Here is a 15,970-nt window from a genome sequence, read left to right as displayed (position 1 = left end):
CTTAGAATTTAAAATTGGACCTACAAGATAATTAGTACAATCTGTTATGTGCAACGACTGTACTGGCAAGGCTTTGATTTTACTCATACCCCATAGTACCAAATCAACAAGTCTGCCATTATGCTTACCAAATGCACAGATGTACAAATATGGATTTCTCATTGTGGATTCTGTTTACTCTTTTTTTTTTTTTTCCTTTTTTTTCTAGACAATCCTCTAAGTCTGTTGCACTGTCCTTTGACTATTTTCCAAAATGTGATAGAGACCTGTCTAGCTAAACACAAGCTTTTCTAAGCCAACGAACCAAAATTTAAAATCATTTTTGGAGATTTTGGAGAAGCATTATAAAGAACTTTCCTGCAAAGGAAGATAGCTGTAATCAAGTACTCAGTAATAGCAGGGCTCTGCAGCTAGGACATTTTCATGCTGCTTCCTTAAGTTGAATCTGAGATGATGAACTCAGTAAAATTAAGTATAGCCCACTCTTGCAAACATGGGGCATTTTTTGAGATCACTGATGGATTAGAGGCTTTGACCTTGTGTTATACCAGTACCTGGTATATGAGTATATATTATCTGAATGCATACATAATTCTTACTCAGTATTCATTGATGATTGCTAGATGCATACCACAATGTAGAGGTTAATTGCTTTTATGTAATTTACAGAATTCATGTGACAAACAAATAGAGCTGAAGCACTGAATTGAAGACAAGTAGGAACAGAGCAGTAACAGACTAAAGCATAGTGCAATGTGCTTATACGATGCTTTACATGGCATTTAATGGCAAATCCACAATGCATTTGATCCTAGGAATAAACAAGGGGAAATGTGGAGGGGGATTCTGAATGTTGCATAATTCTGAAGCTTGCTTTACACCCTAGCCATGTTGAAGGGTGAGCTAACTGCTGCCTGCAGTGATGCCTCTCCACTTAGCTCAGCTTTGTATACACAAGTCTGTATATACAGGACTAACCGGATTTGGATTTACCAACTCCTCTTCCTCCACTTCACTGCTGACTCCAGCTCCCTGCAGCACAACTGATGCTTATCTGCCCAGGTTGCTGCCACGATTAGGCTTTGTCTTCCCTCAATGGGAAACAGGTCCTACAGCAGCTGCCCTGCCACGGGGCTGCTGCTCTGTACCTCCCTGTCCAGAGTTGTGCCCTTTGATAGCCCCTTTGATGCTGGGCCACATTTACACCAAGTGACTGTGACTCCAGTTGAAGAGCAGGTATTAGGAAATATCAGACTGCTACCAAAAAAAATCATGTGATTTATCATATATACTTTTTTTTTTCTTTTAATTTTAGAGGCTTCGAACAGGTTTTCATTTTCAATTTGTTCTGATGCGTGGAAACTTACTCTCTTTCTCCCCTAAACTCTATTTCTTAAATACATTCTTCTTCCACCAGTTATTATGGGAAGAGTTTAATAAAACCCTCCTTGCACTAAGGCTCAAATAATATCTCGATATTACTAAATGAAGAAGCAGTGGTAACAGTGACTGTATCTTGAGCCTGAATACAGAGAACCAAGAGGGGAGGCAGAATCATTTGTAGTCAGGCCTCTCAGAATCTCAGAGGACTGTTCTTCAGCTTTGGTCTTCAATTATAATAAGATTTGGGTTGGAAGCAATTAGAATGTTGAACTCTTAAGTTAAACTGAAACAGTAAAGGCTTTTGATACTTTAGGACAGCATGGGCGAAACAGTCATCTTTGGTTGATATGATCACTCAGGAGATGAAAGGAAGCTTAAGGAGCTTAATGCATCTGTTTGTCAATAACAAAATTGCCTTCAGGTTTTGTGCTGACAAATATGAACTTCTGCAATAAAAAAAGATGTCTCTGGCATTAAAACATAAACAGTCATAAATTTACTTCTAATATTGAAAGTATAAATAACAATCCTTCTTTCTTCCATGAAACAGCTGTGGACAGAGTCTAAAGATGTTTACCTCAGTCATGCTTTTAAGTTTGAGGTGTATCCCGAAGAATTATACTGTTAAATATCCCCATCATTTAGTACAGTGGTGGGAAAGAGAGAAAACAAAGAGGAGATTTCTAAGGCATTACTGTTTTAAGAGCAACATCCTATCTCCAACCATAACCAGTTTGGGATGTCTCACAAGCAACGGGAAAAGACGTAAGTTAGGCTATATTCTTTTTTCACACAACCTCCCTCATTTTGGTCTTGAGAACTGTTTTACTAAGAATGATAACATTTTCCATTATGTTTGATTTTTTTTTTTCAGATTCTTTCCTTAAAACTGTAATGGAACATTATTGATCATTGCCTCAGATAGAGAAATTGCCGTAAGTCTAAAATTCTTAATGTTGGATTAGGTGGCTAGACTAAATTATTTTCAAGAAATCCTTTTTCTTTCCTTTTCTTTTCCTTTTCTTTTACCTTTTCCTCTTCCTCTTCCTCTTCCTCTTCCTTTTCCTTTTCCTTTTCCTAGTTTGATGATGTAGTGAAGAATGCAGATATCCGGATAAAGGTGGCTATGAGGAAAAAGAGGTAATATTGATATGCCCTCTTCCTGCTACTATAACAGTGCCATTTTTTTATTTCCTTTTAAACAGCATATTTTGCACACTTTATGTATCTTGTGCTGTGTTAGTGCTTGTGTAGTTAAAACTTAGCATTTTTATACAATGTACTAGAAACCTAAGTAACAAGGTTTGCCTGATTGTAAGACTAACTCTTGGTGTCATTTCTAAGCTGTGAAAGCATTGTGTAATACTACCATGTTGAAGCATTCTGGTTATATGACTTTATGACAGATAGAGGAAGACCAAATAGCAGCACGCTTTTCCTAACAAAAGGAGCATTGGGAAGGTGACAGCTGCCATCTATGAAGTGATGGAGGTATCTTGGGTGTCTTTGTCAAGCTACAGCCTAAGGCCAGTCTTGCTGGAGATACAAGGAACAGTTAAAAGTACTGACAAGCATTTTAAGTATGAAAGAATTGAGGAAAGAGTGAGGGAAAAAATCAGTGGGGAGCTGTATTTGTTATTGTAATTTGTTCTTAACACAAAATAGAGCAGGAAGGCAAAACTTTTTTTTCTTTGAGTGACAGAAATGTAAACAAGAGAATTAAGATTTCTTTTGAGAAATTAAGGTTGTGCTTTGTTCATGACAAAAAAATAAAATTGTATGTAATGTGCAAGTAAAATATTTACTAGAAGGCATTCTGTTGTCTCTGACACAAAGGAATCTTGAGGCTGAGAGACCCCTTAAAGCTACTTAAACCTTTTAAGTAATTATATGTTTGTTCTGTAGGTTTGCTGGATGAAAATATACTCTTAAAACTTGGAAGAAGTTTGAGATGTGATAAACTGGAACTAAGTAGAATTGCATTAATTTTCCTTTCTCTAATCCACAGACCTGCTCTGCCTCTCAGGAATGACCCTTCATGAACTAGCATAGATTGAGTAGCTCACTCAACAGTAAGGAACTCATTCATTTTCATAGATGCCTGTTAAATACCTTAGGCAACTAACTCCATTTGAAATGAATAGTAGATATTTATATACTTTATTGACCCTGGACCTTATATTTTAGGGACCTTTCCCTGTTGGGAAGCCATTTAATGACAGAAGCCAAAACTTCTGGGCACCCTTATAAAGTGAATTCTTTCTGTTTATTGTCATGATTACTGCTGTAATTGCTGGAGGGTGCATGGGTTACCGAAAAGTGGCTGCATATTACAGCTATAGCAGCTGTGATGACCCACTATACAGATTTACAACATTCGTATCAGTTCAAATTCCCCAGCCCGAAAGAAATGTGGGTATGTGTCAGCACAAAAACAAGGCCAGAAGAAAAAAGAAATGCTGGCCTTAGTTCAGGAACATCCACCAGCCTGGAGGTCACCAAATTTTAAAACACTAGCAAGATGACTTCAGACTTGGATTCTGAAACGACCTATATCGTCTGTCACTGCTATGTCTCTAAAAATAGGTATTCAAAATTCTGAACAGGAGTCCTTGGCAGGGTCTGTGGGATGACTAGTTAGTAAAGGCATTAACGTATGTGTCAGCTGGGTGTTGGAAGACAGCTTCTGGGTAGCTGCTGGCTCGATGCAATTGTAATTTTCCTGCAGTCTTAAACACTAAGGTAACTGACAGGAGTCATAGTAGTGGAATAAAGGGCTATTTTTTGCATAAATATGTTGAGGTCTAACGGGGATAAAATATTTCATTTTTTAGAGCAGCTGAATTATAACATCACTTGCTCAAACTCTGTGTACCTTGACCTTATTCCTGAAAACAAACTGGCAATTCTAAAAATACAGTGCTTACATGTATTCTCTGTGGAGTAACAGCCAATCTGGCACCAAAAGGAAGAGGTAATAAGAAGCATAATTGCCTAATATAAATAAGCTCTATGGTGTCTGCTTTCCGTTTTAAAAAATACTGCCTTTTTATATCTTCCTATATCTCATATTTAAGTTTTGTACTATGCCAGCCTGAGTGCACTTGCTGTGGTTTAAGTGCAAACTCATACAGTTCTCAATTCTGAAGAGCATAAAAATAACATCAAGAAATATGTTTAAAAAGTTAGATCTTGAATAATATTTGTTTGATTTTTTTTTCATTTACCTCAGCGCAAACTCTTTAACAATTGTTTAAAATGCTACTTAAAATAAATTCTTCAAAAGGAGGGATAAAAAGTGATACAGTGTGGTCATTAGGTTAATCAGTATGATTGACGGCTTGACAAATCTCCCTTGTCAAATGAAGCTGCAACATATATTCTTCAAGCTCTTTACATTTCATGGCATTTTAATTTTCCCACTAGAATCTGCAAGAACAGTGTAGTTTTCCTCGTGCATGGCAATGCCTAGCCAACACCTCAGGTGAACACATACACAGCTCCTTTGACACCAAAAACAGTATTTCTGTCTAAACAAAACAAATGGAGAACTCACTGTAATCAGCAGTTAGCACACAGCAGCAGCATGTCCTCCTGTGTGAAATATCTATAATACCTCACTATTGTGGCAGCTGATGAAATAGTAACAATTTGCTCTGAATTTTTCATATGGTATGCACATTTGTTCTCAAACAAAAGGCCTAAAAGTAGGTCCAGTCTTAGAGACTGGATTTCCAAGAATAATCAAGATTCATACCGCTCAGCACATGCATTTGAAATGCAGGACAGTATCTCTTGGCTATGCATTGATAGCCTCCTAAATGTAAAATGCAATAAAGCAAATTTAGCACAACAGCAATAGTAAAAGTTTCACAGTCCAAATAGACTTCTGTTTATCTGCTTAGTTTGTCAACCTACTGCTTAAATTTCTGTAGAAAGGACCATAAACTATGGGTTTTCATGTTAAAGAACGTAAATCTAAAAGCAAGAACGCAAATCTAAAAAAATCTAAAAAAAATCTAAAAGCAAATCTAAAGCAAGAACGTAAATCTAAAAACTAAACTGTAACTAAAATGTTAACTTTAGAGTTGTAAGCAAAGTGGGTTACATTATCATCCATGAAACATGAAAAATTTATGAAAATAATAGTCATTGTTTAATTCTGGCCAGATTCCACGTTCTGCTTTACCTTGGCAAGCTCAGATCTTGTTTTTAACTAAACTAAAAGTTCATTTTGCAGCTTACTTCAGAATGATTTTTTTAAAATGAAATATAGAATATAAGGGAAAAAATAACAAAAAAAAAAAAAAACACCAATGTCAAATACTGATAAGTCCAGAATTTCAGGTTTCAGTCTCAGCTGAAAAAAAAAAAATTACATTATTTCCAGCTGATTGCAATTATGTGATATGTAAATAGTTATCCTGGGAAGGAAGAAAACATATATGTGAATTCCTAACCTTCTGTTCTTATCGATTAGTACGAATGCTATTTTTTTGGGACAGTTCGCTCTCTATTCTTTCAAAAAAAACTTCATGCATTCAGAAGAAAACCTGGATTATCAGCAATTGTAACATAAATGCAGAGAGTTGGAAAGATGTGGGGATGGAGAGAGAAGGAGATCTTACCATAGCACAGACTTTCCATGAGCATTCACTTTGAAAGATCAGGTTATTCTATTATGAAGATCATTAGGGACTAAAAATGATTCAAAACTATGCTAAATATATTTAAATTAAATTACCAAAGACTGATTATATGGTTTATTTTGTAACTTCTCTGAAAAAAAATGGGTGTGTACTTTGTAAAGCTGTAATTTTTGGAAGGATATACTTTGTTCATAAATTAATTTTAAAAAGTCATTACATATCTTCTTGAGTGTAAAACTCAACACATCCTTAAATTTATATATAGTGCTTCTGTAATATTTTAATATTGGCACATTGAAAGGATTTTATGTCCCAAAGCATTCCGAAAATTTAGTATGAGGAATGGGCTAACAGCTATTGACCCTCCCACCTTTTTCTATATCAAGAGATGGATGTCTATTAGCACTAATCAAATTTGAAAGTTCTTATGACAACTTTATTTGGACAAATAATGATTAATATATTCTTAGAATTACTTATGCACACCTTGGACTCAATTATGTTTCAAAATATGTTTCTCCTGAATTAGAAATAATACTGGCGGGGAAAAAAAAAGTAATTTTTTTTTTCTTTTTGGTGTGGAAAAACCTCCTCTCAGTTTCATTTTGCTTTTAATCTAATGCAAAGTGAAACTCAAGGTCTTTCCAAAATATTTGTACCCTTTCTCCCCCAATAGCAATGAATTCTGTAATAGCCTATTGGATAAAGTCTTTTCTCAAATGTTAGAGAGTCTGCTTCAAGTCCCCAGTCTACATGATTTTGAACAAAGACCGAAATTTCGATTTCCTGCACTTCAAGTACTGAAACATGATGCTGTTGTGCTATTCTTTATTTGCACCCAAAATCCCATCTAGGAGCTGTGCAACCCACCTAATCTAATATGTACAAGACACATTTAAATGTTTGTGGAAAATTTAATTTCTCATAAAAAGCAAATATCAATAACCACTCTAAGTTTGAAAGTACATTTTTATGTTTACAGTGGCATGGTTATGTACACAGCTAGGTCTGGAATTTATACATATTTATACATTTATACATATTGAGTTTAGACTATTTTTTTTTGATTTCTGAATAATGTACCCTTTACATAACTATTGGCTGACACGACTTATTGAGAAGCCTATCTTACCACGTGCTCACTATAGATGAGTAATTCTATATTTAAGACCTGCTGACCATGTTTCTTGAAGGGTTTCACAGGTTTCCATTGCTCAGAACTAGCCCCTATTGTTTTAGATACAGGTTTAAGATAGGGGTTAGGTACGTAGAGAATTGATTCTCAGTGATAAATTTATGAAATTGAAAATGAGGGAAATAGTAATTTTCCTATAATGACTGGCTAAGTGAATACTCTTAAATTTTGTAAATCTATTTATCCTTATGCAGTGCTATGCGCAAAGTATCTTAGAGCTATTCTGATTTCCTTGTTCCTACATTGCTATATTCCTTGGACACTTTTTTTTTTTTTCTGTGTAGATTGTTTCTATCAGTCTCAAAACTCAAAATTACAGGCACACAGTGTGTTATCCATGGCAATGAAGAATTTGTGTGACTCTGAGAAGAAATCCTGGCAACATCTTTTGGGAATATATTTAATACGGATTTGTGAACCAGAAGTATTCATTGTTTCTAAAAATGGAATGAAACATTCAGTAATTTATGTTTATCCTGCTAAACTGGAGAAAGTGATAATGCAGAAGCTACAAGACAATATCTCCTGATACAGTAGCACTGATACAATGAGGTGCTTAAGGTTTCTTGAGAAAACGAAGCACTTTCATATGCAGTACTCCTAGATGCTTAAAGAAATGTGCTATTATGGAGGAAAAGAGATGTGGCAAGGACTTGGACAAATTATTGGAAGACTGCAGTCCCTTCAGGGCTTCAGCAGTGCACCTCACTGAATCGCAATGCTTTCTGTCTCTGTTGCTAAAGCTGGCAGTGACTTACGATATTGCTGGGTCCTAGTGAAGAATCAACCAATTTACTTCCCTAAGAAAATACTTACGTAAACAGGGCTTTTATAGGAGAGTCAAGTACCAGAGTAGAGGAGGCTGGACAGAGCACATGAAGTGAAGAAGCATCTAATAGATACAATCTCGATAGAAAAAAATGGTAGAAAAGATGCTGACTCTGGGAGAGTATTAAGTGAAACCAAAATGCTGACATTCAGTTCTTCATGAAAGACAGTTCTGGTTCTCTATTTTTATTCTTGAGGTCAATCCCTTAAATGCCTTATGTATTTAGTGAGATTTAGTATTACGAGAATTTATGGCTCATATTGCAAATCTTGGATTCTTCAGTGCCTTTAAACTAGTAATTCCACTGTTGTCAAAAGGACTGCTCTTGTAAGAGTCCATGAGCATATATAAATTTTGAGGAAGTATTACAGAACTTTAGATTTATAAAATAGTTCAAGTTTACAACAACAGCATGTTAGAATTCTTAGTGTTTAAAGGAGATATGGTTAATACTGGATAGATCTATGAAATTCTAGTGTGCCATCCACTACACTTTTGTTGTCCCTGTGCTGGTTTTGTTTGGTTGTTTGTTTGTTCTGTTTGTTTGGTTGTTTTAGTGGCTACTTCTTGTGGTTTATAACCTTGAGTAGTCAGCAGGAACTGTGGATAAGAGTGTTACTCCCAGGTGAAGCTCAAATCCATGAAATCAGTCAGGCCTCTGTGAGATTCTTTATTATTATTATTATTATTATTATTATTATTTTGTTCATATTGGAAAATAATTGCCTTGGGTATTTCAAAAGTGCAACTAGAAAATTTAAATGAAAACATTTTAGAAATGTGAGACAAATTTACTTGCAATAGTTTGGGTATCAGAAACAGTATGTGGCAGCATATACTTCAGTTGGGTTCATCCACATAACAAAATGCCTAGGAGCATACATGGGTTTGTACACATTACACGGTGGTACATGCTCTGTGAGCAGTTCCACTACAAGTAATTGCCTATATGTTTAACAACCACATATCCTGAAAAACATGACAAAGTACACATAGAGTGTTGCATCTTGGTACTTCGGGCATTATTACTACAGAGAATTTTACTGATATTTCTTCCTGTATCCAGATGATCTATGCAAAGTGTGCATATTGCTAAAATCCATTATTACGCATTCCATATGACATGAACAGTTACATTTCTTTATGTGTTTATAATTTTTCTGGCTGCAATGATTCTTTAGTCTTGAACTAGGGAGCTTGCTGCTGTAGAGCAGAAATCAGCAACAGCCCAGTGCAAGAAAGGGTAGGTGTTTGTAGTAGTGAAAAGTAAAGATGAATGAATTATTTTCTACCATTAACATTATTGTTGTTGTTTTTGGTTTTTAAATGTCACAGTTTTCAAGCAATCTATCAGGAAAATACTGTTTTCGTTTAAAGATAAATTATAAGAAAGACATAGATTTCCTGAAAATTCAAATTAATTCAGGCTGCAATTTTCTAGTTAGAGGAAGAAAGATGTCAGAATTCAGCCCTGTTTCTCTTCCTTTGCATGAGTTTCATGTCTCTGTGTGTGTGCATGCGTGCGTGTGCAGGTTTTGTTGTTGTTGGGGGGGGGAGGGTTTGTTTGTTTTCCATGTCAACTGATGAATGAATATGGAGCAAGGATTAAATGAAATTACCAGGTATACAGCACAAGTAATTTATAACAATCAAGGTCTCTGTAGGTACACAGTAAATGAAGAATTCTTCTAGGAAAAAATCCACACTGTGAAAAGGTAGCATTAGTGTCATGGAAAGATTAGATAGTTAACAGTTTTTAGCAGCAAAGTGCTACCTTTATAAAGTTCTTCTCAGTTTCATTAATCTAGTCCATGACAGAGAGGATTTTGAGCAGCAAGGGAGCTGTATGAAGAATATGTAGACTATTACTGTTCTGCCATTACTGCTGATGCACTGTTGGGTTATCATGCTATGTCTCTTTCATCTCTTTATGATCTTTACATGCCCTATAGCTACTGCTACACTACATTTAATCATCTTTAACAGCTTGAATGTCAAAAAGTTAAATAGTTTTAACTATCTCTTTTTTACTTTAACAATATGCAACTTAACAGCACCTGTGCTGAGCTCATTAGAGCTATTGACAGATTTTGTGCCATCCTGTGCCAATGCCCTCACCATTCTTATCATCATGTGATACATTTATGCACTATTAAACCTATGGAAGGTGATTTTATTACAGCCATGATCTTTGATACCGTTCTGCCATCTAACTTGTTTCCCACTACTTAGGTCTTGTCAATTACAGTATTTCCATATATAGGAAATATATATTCCTCTATTGCTAAGGAGAGAACAACTAGTAGCATAGTCTACAATCTGTAAAGTTGGTGCCTCAGATTTTTTTTCAGAATAATTTGTCTATTATTATATCTGTATTAAAATCTCAGATCAAGATTTGTTATCCAAACATTTTAGGCCTATTTACAATACAAGTACAAATTATGGTCACTGATGTTCACGTATCAATGTCTATAAATACCTGGAGGGAGGTTACAAAGAGGAAGGAGCCAGGCCCTGCCCAGTGAAAGAGGACAAGAGGCAGTCGGCACAAACTGAAACAAGGAAGTTCCCTCTGGAGACCAGGAAACACTTTTTCACTGTGAGGGTGACTGAGGACTGGCACAGGTTGCCCAGAGAGGCTGTGGAGTCTCCCTCCTTGGAGATCTTCAAATGCCACCTGGACATGGTCCTGGGCAGCCTGCTCTGGGTGGCCCTGCTTGAGCATGGAGGGGAGGGAGGTTGAACCAAACGACCTCCAGATGGTCTGTCCAACCTTAACCATCTGTGAATCTGTGAAGCAAGGGTCTCATTTAGCCAACAGTGTTTTCAGAAAATGAGATTTATCTTTCAGAAAGTAAGCAGATAAATCACTGTGTGTGCTATTATTTGACTGGAACATTTTCAGTTTTAGGTCTATTCTCATTTCCCAGTTACCATCACCTTTTACTTTCATCATTAGTGAGCTAGTTATAAGTTCAAAGTAAAAGCAATTTATTTTCTAAGAAAAGAACTTAGAAGCAAGTTCATGTTTTAAGATTTGCAATGCATTATCTCTTTTGGGATAACCACCCAGGGTTTTTTTATTCAAATTAATTAAAACAGTGTGTTTTATAGGAAAGGGTCAGTTTTGATCCCTTTTGAAAACTGTATTTTAATTGCACTGTTCTTACTGAAACATTAAGGCATTCTGTAACATAATTTTTTGAACAAAATAACTCATAAAGATTTTGTTTTTGTTCTGGAATGTAATTAATATGAAAAAAAAACACACAGTACTCTTCCTTTAAAATATTTTCAAAAATAAGATAATTTCCTAAGAATAATGACATTTTGAGTTGCTGAACTTGTTATTTTTGGAGATGTTTGATTGCAGATAAATATATTTATTCTAAATTTTCTTACTGTCTTTTCTGCCCGATTTTAGTCACAAGATTTTTTTTTTTAATCCAGAGATTCAAAGATTTTCCTACCCAGATTCTACAACCTCTGAAATATTCTGTTCTAAGCTTGATTTTTTCCATCTGTGCATTTATGTAAGATATTATGATTATCTACACTTCATCTACACAACATAACCAGATGCAACCACATTTGTAATCCCATGTTTAGACTGAATTTCATGATAAAATTCAAATGTTCTCAGTAGAAGCAGATTATTATATTGCCATTGAAAGAAAGGGTAGTTACTAGACATCATCTGAATACATCAATACAAAATCAATCCTTGTACTTTCAGTCTGTCTCCAGAGCAACAATATTCTCCATAAATACAGAAATCTACTTTTACTTATTTGAATTAAAACAAAAGGAATGCAACATTCTTTATCACTCATGAGAGAGCATCTGGAAGTTTTTCAGGCAATTTAATTTCTGAACGGAATTAATTTATGCATTTGACTGTCTAGTTCTAGAAATATTAAATATGTTCAGTGTGCCAGAGTTACACTTCAACTTGTTTAGATATTCTGATTGCTAAATTATTTCTTTGGCTAGTAGCCCTCCTTGCAATAGATTTCTAACTGGTACAGCACCTTACATGAGTAGACACTTCTGTCAAGGAATATATCTATGCCAGCAGAAACACATATTGATGGTTTCCTTAATTTAAATATTATGCTTTTAGCTGAAGTCTTAAAAAGTAATAATAATCAAAAAATAATAAAAAATCTACTTTACCAGGCATGGTAAGCATGTACCATAAAGTAACATAACATCAGGTAATATCAAAAATTTGTTTTGAATTATGTCCCTTTAATGATTGCTTTTAGGTTAAGGATACTGTTTAAACTTAGAGCGGGACTAAAGAGAGCCTAGAGTTTTTCTGTTTTCCTTTCTTTTGTCTCAAAGACATACTTTGCTGGTAAAATCACAAGTTTATTTTATTTTTTTTCCTGTAAAGGTCTACTTGAACTTCTAAATATCTACCACTTCTATTGACTTGAGTTGAATTTTCTTGTTGAATAACAACATGTTCAATACAAGAAAACTGGTAACTTCTGAAGTAATTGCTGGCAAAAGGGACCATCTTGCTCAAAATCAAAGGATTAGTTTTCACTATTAAACAGAAATACTTTATATGAAGTACGCACATATGTCAGCTTAATGCATTATGAATTAAAATGGAACTTCTTTAGAAGTAATCATGACTAGTGATTATTAATTGATTTTATTACGACTGGTTCAATTCAGGTATGTTTATAAATAATTTGTACGCAGATACACATTGAATTGTCACAAAGTAGCATTAGAGATGAACAGTGGGGGAAAAAAAAAAAAGCATTTCTTGTTAAGAAACAAGTATTGTGAGACCCCATAGCTGGTGCAGACTAATGACTTTATTGCACTGTCCTTTTAAAAAAATATATAAATGGGACAGATGGTCCCAAGATATCTAGTTACTATTATCCACCTACAATTTCATTGTGGCTCGGCAGACTTTGTGCCATTTGAAGCATGTTCCATCCTTTGGAGCATATCACCTAGTGCTGATAAATGGTAAAATATTGATCTTGGAGAGCTGGGTTTAGCAGCATTGCTCTGTACACTAAATTTTCAATTGATTTTAAGCAGAGTGATTTCCAAAATAATTCAACACTGGTTTATTCATGAATTCACATGAACCATAGATCATTATTTTTATTTGGCTCTGAAAGATAGGATCTGAAGCACTGTAGAACTGGTCTTTACTTGATATAAATATTCAACCAACGGTGCTTCTTTAAGGCACATTTCTGGGAATAGAGATTATTAGCCAACAGATGCATTTTAAACTAATCTAAAATACCTTTCTTGTGCCACAGGTAGAGGATGCGAAGACATCTAAGAGGAAGAAGGGAATGAATAACACTAAAAAAAATTACACAATAGATTTCCAATAGGAAAAGAACACAGTTCTCCATTAAGTATTTAAAAACATATCTTTTTTAAATTGTTCTGCTGACTTGTGCTCAAAACAGAAATGCAATTGTAACTAGGTGTATAGTTATATATGCAAATACTCCTCATGCAGTTGTCAATTGGGTAAGTACTCGATAAAGGTTGGGTTTATAAAGTGCTAAAAATAGTTCTGTTATAGTTCTGTTATAGCAGATCAAAATTCAGAAAGAGACTGAGTCCACTTAAATGTACCCCAAGCCCAATCTGCCCCTAAAAGTTTCAAATTAGAATACTTTCAAATAATTTCTAAAATTCCAGGAATTTAGGAATTTAGTAGGAAGTTACTGAAATATGTAGCTAAAGAAGAATCTGTCTTCTTGAGTCTTACAGCTGTATCATGCCGACATTAAAAATGGCATATATTATGTAATTTATCATTATTGTTTTGTTGATATGTAAGTACCTTGTGATAATATTAAGTCTACATATATACAGAAATAGACCTGCATAAAATGTATACTGTGATTTCTTATGATATAGCCCTGAGGCTGCCATCATATTCATCCCTCATGTTTCTTTGCCTTGTTCAGGATCACAATTCAGCAAATTCTAAATCCACGATTCTGCAAAAATTCCTTCTTCTTTCCATATTCTAAGATCATTAACCACGCTAAAAGCTATTCCAGTCTGCAGTGTCCAACGTAAAGGAATAACGAGGGCAGTGATTCATCCACAGATGCAGGAAGTAATGAAAACATTTGTTCGAAGAGTGAACTGAGTCATATGCTTATCCATATTTATGATGACAGAAAGTAAGGTCTGTATCTGTATAAACAAGGTCTGACATGCATGTTTGGAAAAGCACATGCAGAGGTTATCCTGGGCAATGAAGACATAAAACTAATTGTGGACCTGAGGCCTATGAATGTTAAAAAGTCTCTACAGTCCTTCAAATGAACATATTTGATACTATTACAGAGCCTACCCATAGAAGTTACTGGCTAGAGACAAACATTTCATAGAAAGGCAGAAAAGCTTTGAAAAAGACAAAGCGAGCAAAGATATTACATTAACTTTTTCATACCACTTTACACTGAAAACACTGAATATAAAGAACTTGCTTTGTTTCAAATCAGCTGCTTCTGATAAGGCAGCTTCTTATGGCTTTGGGCTTTAGCACATCTTGCCAATCCTCCATGGACAACAGTTTTTTAGTCAGGTTTTCCAGCAAATGAGTTTGACCTGTCACACTTTGGTTACTTTTTTTCCTCTGAAGATTATTGATTATTAAAGATATTTGATTAAAGTCTTTCATCTTACTAGCAATAGTGTATCTTACGAGTTTTGTAAGGGCATTATAATAACATACCATCAGATTTGTCTAGACATCTACAACACATTCCTAAACTATCAAATGTCATTTCAGCAACCATTCAGATGAATCTTTGAGCTTCATTGGAATTTATCTCTAAGGGTGTTTGAGAACATAAGTAATGAATCACAAGCATGTTTTACTAAATATAACAGCTATCAGCTCAAATGTATGAGTAGTAGCACACACTGGATTCCTGGTGTGGGAGTAAAAGAGAAGTTAAAAAAAAATTCCAGTAAGTGACTAACAGCTTATCTTCTATCTTATTTACTACTTGTTCCATGATTTTTCAAAAAAATTATTTCCTGAGGGAAAATAGCCACGTATGTGAAAGCCATTATTGTTTTTTTGCTTGTGCGAATTTGTGCACAAATTATTAAATGTACTAAACTCCTGGATAGGTACATAACTTGGCCCCTGGGAATTCAGTGTCTCAATATATCTAGGATTTGGGCCCTCACTGGTATAAATATAGCACTAAAAGTTTTGAAATGCTTTTTGTTTATGAAAAATAGGTTGGAGGTGGAATTCTATTCTAATAGAACATGGTATTAGTAGTAAAAAAGAAGCAGTATTACTGTAACTTCACTTGGTGCTGTTGCTGGCATGCTGCAATCCTAATGCAGTACTTCTTTCCTATTTCTTCCTCTGCTTGCAGTCATTATTCTCTGTTCATTTAGGAAACATTTTCTATTTCATGAGTCCCAGAAGACCTCATGGACAAGGAACATGTCCTCTTGTTCATAATGTATCATTACCATTTGGTACTGAGAGAAATTAATTATTCTGAAATTGTTGCCTAGTTTTTACTCACCCTACTTGAACCAATTGCCATGGAAGCCACCAGAAGAGGTGATCAGTGGAAACATCTCAGAACTGATGGTTTGCAAAGAGCACGGACTATCTGCTTCTAGGTTTAGCACTCCTGAATTCAGCATCAAGTTGTTTGTACAGTGGCAGGTGTTGCCTAGGAAGATTTTGCCAGGAAATTCATGGATATGAGTACTTTGACAACGGAGATTAATGCATTCTGTAGTGTCTCTGAGTTTTCAAACTTCTTTTGAACCCCTCAGAGATTAATGTTTGTATACATGTCTGGAGTATTTTTTAGAGTTTATCATTCTTGCCATATACATATACATATACATATACATATACATATA

At 35.0% G+C, this 15,970-nt stretch overlaps 1 protein-coding gene across 14 annotated transcripts in view; it reads right to left on the bottom strand.

Annotated features, from left to right (window-relative positions):
- LOC106035227 (uncharacterized) overlaps positions 1-15,970 on the bottom strand; it is a 143,678-nt gene that overhangs the window by 79,618 nt on the left and 48,090 nt on the right. For 11 of the 14 annotated variants that reach the window (XR_010831203.1, XR_010831202.1, XM_066996197.1 and 8 more), the window contains exons 2-3: positions 15,622-15,774; positions 2,413-2,507 (exon numbers count right to left, since the gene is read on the bottom strand). The gene's annotated coding sequence lies outside the window, so the exon portion shown is untranslated. The remainder of the gene's footprint in view (positions 1-2,412; positions 2,508-15,621; positions 15,775-15,970) is intronic. The other 3 variants (XR_010831204.1, XR_010831205.1, XM_066996203.1) reach the window with 2 other exon arrangements.

This window comes from Anser cygnoides, chromosome 4 (assembly GCF_040182565.1).
Source record: "Anser cygnoides isolate HZ-2024a breed goose chromosome 4, Taihu_goose_T2T_genome, whole genome shotgun sequence".
Lineage (NCBI taxonomy): Eukaryota > Metazoa > Chordata > Aves > Anseriformes > Anatidae > Anser > Anser cygnoides.
This window is presented reverse-complemented; position numbering and strand designations above follow the sequence as displayed.